Source organism: Lactuca serriola, chromosome 6 (genome assembly GCF_051521515.1).
Source record: "Lactuca serriola cultivar US96UC23 chromosome 6, Lser_US96UC23_V15, whole genome shotgun sequence".
Lineage (NCBI taxonomy): Eukaryota > Viridiplantae > Streptophyta > Magnoliopsida > Asterales > Asteraceae > Lactuca > Lactuca serriola.
This window is the reverse complement of record NC_136413.1, coordinates 184,411,872-184,425,899: the sequence shown is the minus strand read 5'-3', so window position 1 is coordinate 184,425,899 and position 14,028 is coordinate 184,411,872. Positions and strand designations below refer to the sequence as shown.

The 14,028-nt window shown below is 36.3% G+C and overlaps 1 non-coding gene across 1 annotated transcript; it reads left to right on the top strand.

Moving 5' to 3' along the window:
- The first annotated feature begins 6,503 nt into the window (after positions 1-6,503).
- On the top strand, positions 6,504-6,610 carry LOC145060764 (small nucleolar RNA R71). The gene has a single exon (XR_013686948.1). It is a non-coding gene; the product is annotated as a small nucleolar RNA R71 (small nucleolar RNA).
- The last annotated feature ends 7,418 nt before the right edge of the window (positions 6,611-14,028 follow it).

The window sequence follows — 14,028 nt, the reverse complement described above, 5'->3', positions numbered from 1 at the left end:
CTAAATCATTAGGTAAACAAGTTCATGCAGTTTAATGGTCACTAAGCTACACAGAACATGCAGTCAAGCAATTAGACAAACAAACAGTAACATGCTAGGTTATACAAATCAAACACAAGCAATTTTTACCAACTAAAAATTAATCCATAAACATTGAACTATGCATAAGTTTAAAGCTTCATCTAGCTAAACAAGAGTAGCTAGATTCAGCTGCTCATCATAGCAACTAAACCAACACAGCTAAAAATAATGAAAGACGTGTTCTTATTTAACTAAAATATAAACCTCTATTCTTTTTGGTGTTGAAAACCTTCTTCCAGAACCCTTCTTTCGCTCTGAATCGACTCCTGGAACTCTTTCCTTCTGCCAAAAGCTTGTTCCTTTCGTAATAATCAGGAGAACTTATATAATCTTAAAAAACCCGCGCCACGTCGTGGCCAGCTGTGCCACGTCGTGGGCTTCAAGTAATCCGTATCGTACAAGGAAATCTTCCGCGTCGCGATGTCTATCTTCTGGAAACCCCATGCCACGTTGTGGGCTTCATCGCCACGTCGTGGGTTAAGTATTTATCGTGAATTTATTCTTTTCTTGTCTTTCAAGCCTCCCATGTTCCACATTTTGTCACTTTTGGTCCCTCTCTTCGAAAATCCTTTTAATTGACTGAAATAACAATTTAAAGTCATAAGTATCATTATTCTAAACATATTATTAATTTATTAATAAAAATGTACTTAAATATTGCCTAAAAATAGGTATAAATATGGCAATATCAAAATACCCCACACTTAGGCTTTGCTTGCCCCCAAGCAAATTTAAACTTAATTCTTAATTACTAACACCACACAGAACAATCCGACTCTAGTTTAGCCATTACGCCAAGACCTCAACGCATGCATTTGTGTCTAAAATTTTCCTAAAGTACCTCCCCATACTTTAAATACTCACAATCTTCATAAACACTCGCCCACTTTTTCCGAACAATGCTCATTTTATGCAACCCTCCGAATCCATCCGCAGAAAACCTCCTTATCCTCAAGGTATTTTTAGTTGAGCAACCTAAGCATACATAATCTAGAATTACAATCATTGATACCACTATGGAGCTCTTTTGGAATTCTTCACTTCCTTGACATTTGATCTTTGATTTCTTTGAATTCACCACCTTATTTGATTTCTGGTATCTTCAACTTTTGAATTTCTTGGAATTTTCATCTTTTGATCTTCACTTTATTTGCTCCAAAATTCTTCACACTTTACTCGTAATTCTCTCTTTTTTTTTTAACATGTACCTCTCTTTTTTTCACTCAAAACCTACATGCTTAAGCAGAGGCGCTCAACCTCAACCTTTATCGGTTAATGATAATAATTTTCATGGATACATTTCAGGTTTAGGCTGCTAAACATATTGCATCCCTCAAACCAGGCGGGGTTATGTTTTTGTTCCATTATTTCACTAAAATAAGCGAGGCCACAAATGCACTATAACATGTATTGGCTCAACTAAACATTTGAACTTTCATCGGATCATCCCACATAATACTAGCAACTATAGCTGAAATTAGTATTACTAGATTCAATTATTAAAAATTTCAATTTAATTTTTCAATTTTTACTATCAAATTCTATGATTTTCCAGCAATTTACTTTTTCTACCCCTACCCCACACTTATTTCATACAATGCCCTCATTGTATTCATAAAAATAAATGAAAATTAAAGAAAAGGGAGAAAAAGGAACAGACTCCCCTGGAATAGTGGCGTGAGCATCTCCAAAAGTGTGGAAAACGTGCCTCCGAAATCTGGACCTCCAAAAATAGAAAATCGATGTAGAACTAGGTGAATATGTAAACATGACTCGGAACTTCAATTCTTCAAAGTGGGTGTTTGTAAGTAAAAATGTGGGCAATGATAAACTGGGACACGTCGTGGCAGGTAACTGGCCACGTTGTGATATGTGATCAAAGCGCGAACACCAAACTGCTTAATTTCTTCAAATTGCAATTGCGCCACGACGTGGCGTAAGAATTTCACGTCGTGGAAACTGGTCATCAGCAAAAAATTTCCTTATTTCTTTCATGTACTCTAGCAACTTGACCAATGGCTAAATGGTTTAAGACGCTTCTATGCCAATATATTTCCCAACTGTAACCTCTCTCCTACTAATGTACCCCACACTTATCTTGAATTGTGGGTTCCAACTCACAACTCTAAGCTTCCTTGACAAACACGACTCGAAAATTAACCTTCTACGCTCCTTAGAATTCCAATGCTAATCTGAAAAATGGAACAACCCAAAAGAAATAAAAAAGTAACATCATAGTTTAATAATGCTTTACATTACACACCAAATTCAAACATAAAAAAAAACTACTTAAAAACAAAATGAAATGAAAAGAAATAAAATGAATCATCATCTTGATCTTGTGCTCCACTTGGCCCTGCCCCGTCATTCTACGGACGCCATAGTTCCTCCCACGTCGGAAAATAAGGATACTGAGGTGGCATAGAAGGTGGTCGGGTCACACCCAGATGCGAATAAATACCCTCAGTAAGCTGGGTATGGTAAATGGCATGCCCCCGTAGATTATCCAAATACGTTCCCACCCGACTCTGAAAAGGGTCGGTGGGCACTCCCTGCACATACTGCGAAGCAGCACGCTCTCTCTCGACTTCACCTCTAGCCCGCACATTCCAACGCCGCGGTCTATCTGGTGGTTGTTGTCCTGGTTGCGCCTCCTCTTGCTCGTCATCTATCGGCGGTATAACAAAACGACCCCCGATATTCACCACCACCCGCATAACACCCCAGACTTGAATGGTCAAGTCTGTGTCTGGGAATCGAGTAAGATTCCTCACAAAATCATGGGTCAAAATATGATATGACCTAGCCAGGCGAGTAACCAAATGCCCCCCTGTAATCGGGCTCCCGGGCCTAGAAATGGCCGCTTTCTTTCCCATGAATCTCGCCAACATATAAGGTAAATCACAACAAACTCCCGGGGTAATAAGAGTCCATAAATAAAACAGATTCTGAATGGGGACTTTATCACGATGATGCTTGTGATTAATTGAAAAGGTGATAAGGCGGTGTAAAAATCGGAAAACCGGATTCCGAATTTGTGACTCACTCGAGTCACGAGTATTGTACTCATGGCTAGAAATGCTCCTCCAGAACTGAACATCCAAAACACCGGGATTAAAATCCCGTACGCAGCCAAGCAAGAATGGTATGAAAAATGGAGATTGAGTCTCCACTTCGATATAAAGCCCCATACGCCAAGCGAATTCCCGAAGACTACACTCTCGATACACACCACCCAAACGAAACACAAGTGCCCGGTTGTAGGTGAAATCAATAGTGCGTTCCTCGAAGCATACGGTAGAGAAAAACTCCACCGATAATTCCCGGTATACGGGTTCTTGGATGGCAAACAAATTCCTCCACCCGTGACAAGTGAAAGAAAATTGGTCCCCTTCGTATGTTTTCGACCAATAGCGTGTCAACTCAGCAACCATTCCCACTCCACCAAGCCATCCCCAATCGGTAATTGGGGCTATTGCAAACTCCCTATTGTACAGCCATCCAAGCCGATTCTCGTAAGTAGTTAACAACGGTCGGGGAATGTTTTGAGGAAACTGGTATAAGGGATGTATACTTGCTACATCTATCGGGTTTTCCTCCTGTGGAACAGCTCGTCGTGGTCCCATTTCTGCATACAAAATCAAACCAAAACAGCAAACATCCAAAACATTAAAACAATTTATGCTGTTCTGCCAGAAGTCACGACGTGGCCAGGCTATGCCATGTCGTGGACCGCAGTCGGTCACAGTTCTAGGATCGGTCCATTTGTATGCCATTTCTACCAAAATTAGTGCTTGGGGTTTGTTCCTATGGACATTAAAAGGACATGCAATCTAAAATCAACCACTAGATTCAACCAATTTCATGAATCATACAAACCCTAGCCATGAAAACTTGAAATTGGAAGAACTAACTACATAATAATGAGAAAAACACATACCAAGTAGAGTAATTGGCAAGATCTTGCAAGGAATTTGGAAGTAGATTAAGAAATTGGTTGTGGGGTTATGTTGTTCCCGTTCGTGCGGCAGTCTTCAAGTGGGATGAGAATGATCGGTCAAAGGGTTTTAAGGAAATGGTCCCCCCAGATTTTTTAAAGGCCATGACGTGGCTAGCTATGCCCACGTCGTGGACCTTAAATCTGTCATCTTGGTCCCGTGTTTGCAATTTGAACCATGACGTGGCTTGCTATGCCCACGTCGTGGAAACTGCCCAAATCCAAAATTTTAATAAAGTCTCACATGTTAACTAATTACTTTGCATCCCATTATTAATTAAAGTTCCCTACAGCTAATTCTTTACTAATTATCAGTTATTTAGATGATGAGTTGATGTCTTTCCTAAAGAAAAAAGAAAAGAAAATGCAAACCAAACTCGGGTTGCCTCCCGAGAAGCGCTTCTTTTTCTTGGAGTCTTGAGTTGGACTCCGTGCCTTCTACGTTGAATCTTCTGAAGAGTCCACCATTAAGATCTTTTGTTCCTTGAACCGCCGCTTGTAAGCTTGAACTCGCCTTTTATATGCCTTCTTTGAATTCTCCTTTTTAGATTTTCCCTCCTCTTCAAGCTTTTGTTTTGTGCCCTTAGTTTGTTCCTTGCACTCCATAGCAGCTTCCTCTTCTTTCACTACCGGCTTTGTTACTCTTGAAGTGACCTCCTCTTCATCACTTGTCATCTCCTCATCCTCTTCGCTCACCCAAGAAGGCAGACTCTTGTAAGCTATGACTTCAATCAAATATGGAACAGATGCCCTCGGTTTTGTCCTTTTGACTCGATGAACTGTCTTTATCTCTTCTTCCGTAAGCTTTTCCAGTTCTTCTAGTTCATTCTCTTCGTTAATTGTGAACACCTCTTCTTTATCTTCTTGAAAGTCATCTTTTATCCCAAAGACTTCTTGTTCATCTCTAACCCTCAAAGTGAGCTTAGACTCGCGGATATCAACAAGGGCTCCAGCAGTGTTAAGCAATGGACGACCAAGGATTATTGGAACATCCGGATCTTCTTTCATGTCCAAGACTACAAAGTCTATTGGAAAAACAAATTTTCCAAATTTCACCAGAATATCCTCCACGATGCCACGAGGTTGTGTCACCGAACGATTCGCCATGTGAATCTTCATTTTTGTAGCCTTCATCTTCTGAATCTCCAATTTTTGATAAAATGAAAAAGGCATCAGATTAATGCTAGCCCCAGAATCAGCTAAAGCATTAACTTTCATTTTATTCCCAAACTCACATGGAAGAGTGAGGCGTCCAGGATCCCCCATCTTTTCTGTTGTTTCTCCCAACACAGCTTTTGAAGTTTGTTAGCTTAGAATCACTGTAGACTCCTTCTTTAATTGCCTTCGAGTGTCTGTTAAGTCTTGCAGTAATTTCTGGTTCTCGGGAGCTTTGGATAAGGACTCGACAAAGGGGGTATTAATTGGGATTCCCTTCACAAGCTTTACATACTCTAAATTCTCCTTCTCCAGTAGACTAAGTGCAGCTCGGGTGGGAAATGGAAAAGGTGGCTGATAAGTTGGAACGGGCTCAAAGGGGTTTTGATCAGACATGCGCCACGTCGTGGCCAGAGGAGTGCCACGTCGTGGCGAGCCTGGTTCAGCAATTTCTCCACTTTTGATCCCTGATTTCTTGGGCTGCTGCGGTTCTTCTTCCAATGCCTCTAGGAACTCAGAGATTGCATCTTCTTCAGTATCAATGGCCATTACGTGAGATTGGTTCTTTACTTCGGGATTCTTCGGGGACAATTTTTCATGAACTAAAGTGGCTAGTTGACCAAATTGTACTTCAAGGTTATGGATGGAGGCTTGCTGATTCTTTATCAGAGTTTGTTGTTCCATAATGGCAGAATCAGTGGCATCGTGTCTCTTTTCCGAAGCTTCCATAAACTTCATCAAAATGGTCTCTAGGTCGGGTTTCTTCTCGGCTGGTGGCTACTCCTTTTGATAGAGGCCTCGACCTGTCTGCCTATACTTTTCTTCTTTTTGCTTCTTGTACTCTTAATATGGCAGCCACTCCTTCGGTTTCCTCCAGTCCTCATCAAACTTATCCCCACTAGAGTAGCACACTTGAGCTTTTTTGTTCCCAAGCTCATCTACATTGCAGTCCTTGGTCAAGTGTGGCCCACTGCATCTCTCGCAACCCACTCTTATGGCATGTATCGACTGGTCCATTTGTGTTATCCTGCGATCCATATTATTCAGCATGGCCATGACGGCTGCTATTTCTTCAGTTTAGGCCCCTCCACCGCCTTTGATTCCATCTTGCCTCGGGTTGTGGTATTCACGAGAGTGCTTCGCGAATTCTTCAATTAGCTCCTTGACCTCCCTTGGATTTTTCTTTGTCAACGGTCCTTGAGAATCAAGGAGTTGTCTTGTCATCACGTTGACCCCATCATAAAAGATTGACATTTCTTGCTATACATTTAGGTCATGTTGAGGGCAATTTCTGAGCAAGCCCTTGTACCGCTCCCATGCTTCGTATAGTGACTCCCCCGGCTGTTGCTCAAAGTTGGCTATTGCCTTCTTGAGTTTAGCTATCTTGGATGGCGGTCAAAACTGGTCCAGGAATTACTCACGCATTTGAGCCCAAGTGGTGATTGTACCTGGTGGGAGTGCCTTTAACCACTCCTTAGCAGCTCCTTTGAAAGTGATGGGAAGCATCCTAAGCAAGACTGTGTTTCTGTTGACATTCGGGACATTGAAGTAATCCGCAATGTCGTTGACTTCATCTAGATGCTTAAAAGTATCCTCATGATCTTTCCCGAAAAATGGGATGTCCTTTAGTGCCGTCAATATGTGTCCCTTCAACTCGAATGTGGCAGTGGCAAGTATTGCGGGTTGGACTAAACCGGGACCCACATCTTCTCGGATCCGCTTCTTGTAAGCTCCCATGGACATTTCTTCAATTGTTGCCATGTCGTTCCTTGGCTCGTTCTCGGGTTTGCTCGTGTGTTCTTCAAATTCCGGCTCGGTATCACTTTCGAACCCGGTTTGGATGGGTGTATGATCCAAATGCTCAAGATTGCTCTTGTGCCTCGCTGATGAACTTGACTCTCCTGTCTTCTTTCCCGACTTCCTAGAAAAAGTTGACTTCAATTCTTGTAAGGGTGTCTTTTTCTTGTGAAGTGTAGACTCGGGATCTTCCAGTGGTGGCACCAAGTGTGTGTTTGAGCTTCTGGTCATGAACTCCTGCAACTTGCTAAACTAAAAACGTAAAACTGAACTAAAATAAGAAAAACTAACTTTAAACTAAAAAAATCTAGTTTTTAACTGTCCACATCGTGGCCAGAGGAGTGCCACGTCGTGGACTCTGTGAATAACAGAAAAAATTATTTTGCTGAAAAATTAACTTTTTGTGGGTTTCTACTCCACAAGAAGGATCGATCAATTTAATGCAAATAAATAAGCTAAAAACTAAGTCATTCCCCGGCAACGGCGCCAAAAACTTGATGTGCACAAAAGTACTCACTAATTTTAATATTTATAACCTAACAAACTTAACTAACTATGCACTTATAGGCAGTGTACCTAGTCAGATTACAGTATAGCTTGGGTAAGTCGGGTGTCGATCACAGGGAACGATGTTACTAATTAATTTACTTACTATTAAATTAACCTAATTTATTAACAAGTTTAAAAGGGGGTTTATCTGGTTTTACAAGATCAGATGAACTTAAATCAAATTCAATAAATAAAAACGCACTCTTGTTTAGTTTGAATCCACTTCTCCCTTATGGCTAGCTAATGATTACGGTTTATTAAGTTGGTTTTTTAGTTGTATTAGTAATTTAATTCTAACTTACCAATAATTAACTAATTCATGTCAAACCATGTATGTTCACACATAATTAAACACAGAACTAATTATGAATGTAAATATGTTATGTAAGATTTGTTGTATAAACGCAATTATGATCACAATACACGTTCTCTAACACAGCTAAGCTTTATTTATTCTAATTACTAACTAAGATTGGTCAATCCTAGCTCTAACAATTCAATGTTCACTAAATCATTAGGTAAACAAGTTCATGCAGTTTAATGGTCACTAAGCTACACAGAACATGCAGTCAAGCAATTAGACAAACAAACAGTAGCATGCTAGGTTATACAAATCAAACACAAGCAATTTTTACCAACTAAAAATTAATCCATAAACATTGAACTATGCATAAGTTTAAAGCTTCATCTAGCTAAACAAGAGTAGCTAGATTCAGCTGCTCATCATAGCACCTAAACCAACACATCTAAAAATAATGAAAGACGTGTTCTTATTTAACTAAAATATAAACCTCTATTCTTTTTGGTGTTGAAAACCTTCTTCCAGAACCCTTCTTTCGCTCTGAATCGACTCCTGGAACTCTTTCCTTCTGCCAAAAACTTGTTCCTTTCGTAATAATCAGGAGAACTTATATAATCTTAAAAAAACTCGCGCCACGTCGTGGCCAGCTGTGCCACGTCGTGGGCTTCAAGTAATCCGTATCGTACAAGGAAATCATCTGTGTCGCGATGTCTATCTTCTAGAAACCCCATGCCACGTCGTGGGCTTCATCGCCACATCGTGGGTTAAGTATTTATCGTGAATTTATTCTTTTCTTGTCATTCAAGCCTCCCATGTTCCACATTTTGTCACTTTTGGTCCCTCTCTTCGAAAATCCTTTTAATTGACTGAAAATAACAATTTAAAGTCATAAGTATCATTATTCTAAACATATTATTAATTTATTAATAAAAATGTACTTAAATATTGCCTAAAAATAGGTATAAATATGGCAATATCATTGAGAATGGGGGAATCATTCTCAGCCACTCATTTATTTTTGCCGCAAAAGCCTCCGTCGTACCAACAGAAATGGGAAAGGAATAGTCATGTGTTTTCCAACAAAACATGTTTCCTTAAACTATGCTAATCATAACCTTAATATATACAAAAACATAGTTTTTTCATTTTTTTTTTATTTTTAAGAAGCTATTTTTATCGAAAAATGATTTTAAATATACCAAAATTCATGATTTTTTATTCTCTACAAATAGACATCCATATTGATATAGTTTTAAGATAAAATAAAAATTTTTTTTTTTTTATATTTTCAGCTATCGTTATTCATAAGTGAATAAAAATGAATCAGATTTTTACTACAGTACATTTGTTATTCAGTTATGAATAAAAACTATGATTAATTTTTTTTTTTTTACAATTTAAGTATCATTCATATATGAATATAGCATATAATAAACATAGTATATTCATATTTAAATATTAAACGATGCATTCACTTATGAATATTACATAGTATATTCACTTGTGAATATTAGATGGTATATTCACTTATGAATATTAGATAATATTTTCATATCTGAATATTACAGAGTATTACATGGTATATCACATGTGAATATTACATAGTATATTCATTTGTGAATATTAGATGATATATTCACTTATGAATATTACACAGTATATTCACATATGAATATTATAATGTATTTTCACAAATATATATAATTTTTATATGTTATTCACATATGAATAACATACAGACTTTCCTGTCAAATGATCCAACCAAACACACCATACATTTCTATCCAAACAAGATTAAACAATAGCAAACAAACATCCATGAAATCATTGTCATCTGTTTTCTTTCCTGTCAAATGAAACAAACCAAACTCCCTTCGTTATCGTTGATTTCCAGTCAAACCCCTTTCTCCATCTGTTCATGATGAACACACCAAACCTGATCAAATCCTTTTCCCCCATCTACTCACCCGTTGAACATCGATCACCCAAACACCCACCTAACTGATTTACAATCAAAATAAAAGAAACGAGAAGAGGACTGTACCAATTGAAGCAGCAACTGCCCCATCGAGATCCTTCAGTACTTCCCGTCGATTACCACAGCCAAAAGCCACCATCTTCTAGACTATTTTCGTCGATTGGAACCTCAGTTTCCCTTTATGCCTTGGCTCGTTGACCCACTAACACCGATGCCATCTTCCCTCGCCTCCCTCTTTCTTCATTTCTCGCCGGCAGGAAGCAAATGAGAGGCAGCGGACGTCCGACCCAATCTCCTAGCAAAACCAAACCCTCGCTTCGGGCTTCTTTCCAATCGCAATCTCCTAGCAAAACCAAACACCTCCTCCTTTGGTCTAGTCAAAACCACGGAGACCATCTCGTTTTGCGAGTCGGGCGACGAACCTCCGTGCTTCTCCCCCTTAATCAGACGAAGACGAGCACCGGAGAATCTTCACCCTAGTCTCCTTTGCTGCCGACAACGGGAGGTGAACGAAGGGTTGCTGCAAAGCCCGCTGTGTTCGTTCATCGATTCGCTTCTCGTTTTCCTCTCGCCATCATCTGCTTCGTATCCCTTTTACGGCTTTACCCGATCAAAAAAATGGATTGATGATGGTTTAATCGAAGAAATCTGGATGATTGTTGAAATTTGGAGAAGAAATTTGGATGATGAACGATGAATGGGTTTGAACTACAGATACGTATTTGATATTAAAGGTTGTTCTCATATTTACAAGTTTGCCACCGTGTCTTTTTATGCTTGAATAAAATGAGTGGCTGAGAATGATTCTCTCATTCTCAACCTTTTTTATTTTCTCAATTGAACCCATCTCTCTCTCTCTCTCTCTCTCTCTCTCTCTCTCTCTCTCTCTCTCTCTCTCTATATATATATATATATATATATATATATATATATATATATATATATATATATATATATATATATATATATATATATATATATATATATATAACACAACTTCTACTGTTTCAGAAATTAAAATAAGTCCAATTCAACGATTTGGGGCTTAGCCCTTAACTTAACTAAAGAATGGGCCAAAAGTTTTTGATAATTCGAGGTTTTAATATTTATATTTACACATTTAAATTTTTTTCTCTTTTCAGTTTACGATATTTTTATAATTTTAAAACACGAACAGTAGTCGTTACATAATCTTGAACTTTATGTTATTTTTTGTAATATCAAATTCTGTAAGTAATTCGTGACTAAGTTATGCGGAAAATACGTGGAATTTTTATACTAACGAACCTTTTACATCGTATAAAACATAGACTTGCTCGTTTATAATATTTCTTTTTGTTGTTTAGTAGTATGATTATCTTACTTATACTTGCTAATAGAGTGAACTTTGCATACAGAAGGGACGGAATCTTGAACAAAACTGGTGGCTATTAGTAAGTTTGAATTCACTACTTAAAATGGACCTGCACATCAAAAATTAATGATTCTCTTAAATTCTTGTTAAAAAAAATTATATATTCAAAATTACGTATTCAATGAATACGAAGTGAACTTTGGTTCATGAGTGGTCTTGATTTTTTTCTTTATTGCATGGAATGGGAATTCAACAGTTGACGATTTTTAATTATGGGTCTCAAATTTGAAAGAAATCAATATGCTTGATTTTTCTTATCATATTCAAAATAATGGTCACTTTTGTTTTAAGTCATAAAAGAGTTTTGTTATTCAATTCATAAAAGAATTATGACCCATCAAAAACTTGTTTACTCCCTTAGAACAAATGCCCATATAGGAAAGGTATATTTTTAAAATTTTAAAGGTAAAATGTTTTGAATTTGTCAACATATATAAATTAATTATTATGAGAATTAGAACTTGTTTATATGGTTATTTTCTTAATTTTTGTAGCTATTTTTAAATCGGTTTAAATTGTGGTTGTTCTTTCAAAATGTTTGAAGATAGTGTTGGTCGAGGAGAAATAGGGTTTTGGTGCTCACAAAAAGATATAACTTAAGTTCAAGAATCCAAAACAAAGGACTAGAATTCAATATCTTGGAAGACATTCTCATAAATTGTCATTCTCATAGAATGTATTTCCACTCATTTTTAAAAAATTACCGACGATTCTTTAAGAATTACAATATGAGAATAGAGAATGTATTATTATTTTTTTTAGAATTTTATAGTTCAAGCTGCATATTTTTAAAGAATGTTATATGTTCATCATTTTCATGTAGTTGAACCAGCTTCGTGTGTGTGTGTATGTGTATATATATATATATATATATATATATATATATATATATATATATATATATATATATATATATATATATACCAATTCTATAAGAATTTATTCACTTATTTATGTTCTCAAAGAATATTGGAACTTCAATATAGCATGTGTTCAACTGCTTTTGTCGATGTTGACAAATAGAGGACTGAAACCATCATATACTTTAAATAATTAAAGGCTAAAAGAAATGATAACTAACTTTTCAAAAATGATACAAGTCTTCAAAATAGAAGCATGAAAAAATCATTAAAAAACAAAGACATGGGCATGAGAAAACCATCAAAAAACAAAGAAATATTCTTCAATGTATTATATATTATAATTTTTTGTATATTATTCGGAAATGATAAAAGATTCCTAAAGAATGTAATACAAAAGTTTGTGTATATTCTTTAAAATATTGTATATATTATTGTATTATGTTATAAAAATGGTTCTTATTTTCATATTATAGAATGTGGCTTCTCAAAAAAATTATATTCTTTAAGACCGAAAAACTAAAAAAATTATTAAATAAAATCATATTCTTCAAGAATAAAATAATCAAAATATGTGTTCATGTGTTAAATGAAGACGTATTATAAAAAAATGATTTAATTATGTTACATAAAATATAAGATTTGATTTGATTTTTATTAATTAATTTTACTTTGTTGCCTAAAATATAGATAATTATCATTTCTCTCTCTCTCTCTTTATTAAATATCATAATTGCCCTAATAATTAATAATTGTAATTATATAATACATCCTAGTCCATATTAGTAACATGTAATTCAAGATCACATCATTTCATTCTTTTTAATCAAATGGTTAGAATTTGACTACATATTCACACAATACTTGTGATTCATATATATGTGTGTGCGCGCGCGCGCGTTAACATTTTGACTCTTATTCGAGTCATAAGTCAAAAATTACCTTTTCAAATCACGAGTTGACAACTATGCTAATAAGTGTATATTTAATGTAAATCCTTCGTTAAACCCTTTTAGTGAAGGATTTTGTAATGGAAACTACAATCGAAATGAATTGGCTTTGGTGTCTTTCTAAGGGTTGCTCAAGCTTTCTCCTCAAATGGTTTATGTATTCTTCCTTTACCCTTCTATGTGTTTTCTGTATCATTTTTTTTCTTCTTGTAAAATGTTTGTGTTGAGGTTTCTTAAGAAGGATGTGATGGGAATGACCCTAAAAATTGGATTCTATAATCCTGTAACATGCTCAAGGAAAGTGCGCAAGCAATGTTTGTAGAAATGTCCAAGAGAGGATAATAGGCGAGTATGAGCACTACAGAAGTTAACACGAGTTTTCACCGGTTTATCTCTATGAGATTGTTAAAGTTTTCTCCTTGATATTCATTTGGTTACTCTATTTGCTGGTTTATCTAATGGAAATTATGTATATGCGTGAAGTTTTATCTAAGGTCTTGATACAATTGTTTGTTTTGCAACTTCTCATGTCATCATTAACTTCAGTAAGCGGAAAACAAGCATCAGAAGAAGCTGAAGAGGAGAAAAAGGAATCTGTTAAGACTTTTGTACCTAGTGGTTCCAAGTGTCCATGAGAGTCTAAAGAATAAGTCATTTAAACTAGTGGGCCCCACACCATAGCAAATTATAACTATAAAAGGTATCCTTTCCTTGACTTTATATATTAAGTAGTTCTTTTCCGCATTACATACAAAATAAACAGTTATATGTAGCTTGATAGATCAAATTTTGTCCCCACCATTAAGTCCATTATATAAAAAAGAAACAACACCAATATTTTTCTAATCTCTAATATTCAGCTACAACTAATTTATTTCATTGGAGTTATAGTTGTAGAAAGCAATTGCCATTATCATCTTATTTGCAGGCTGCCATACTTAACTTA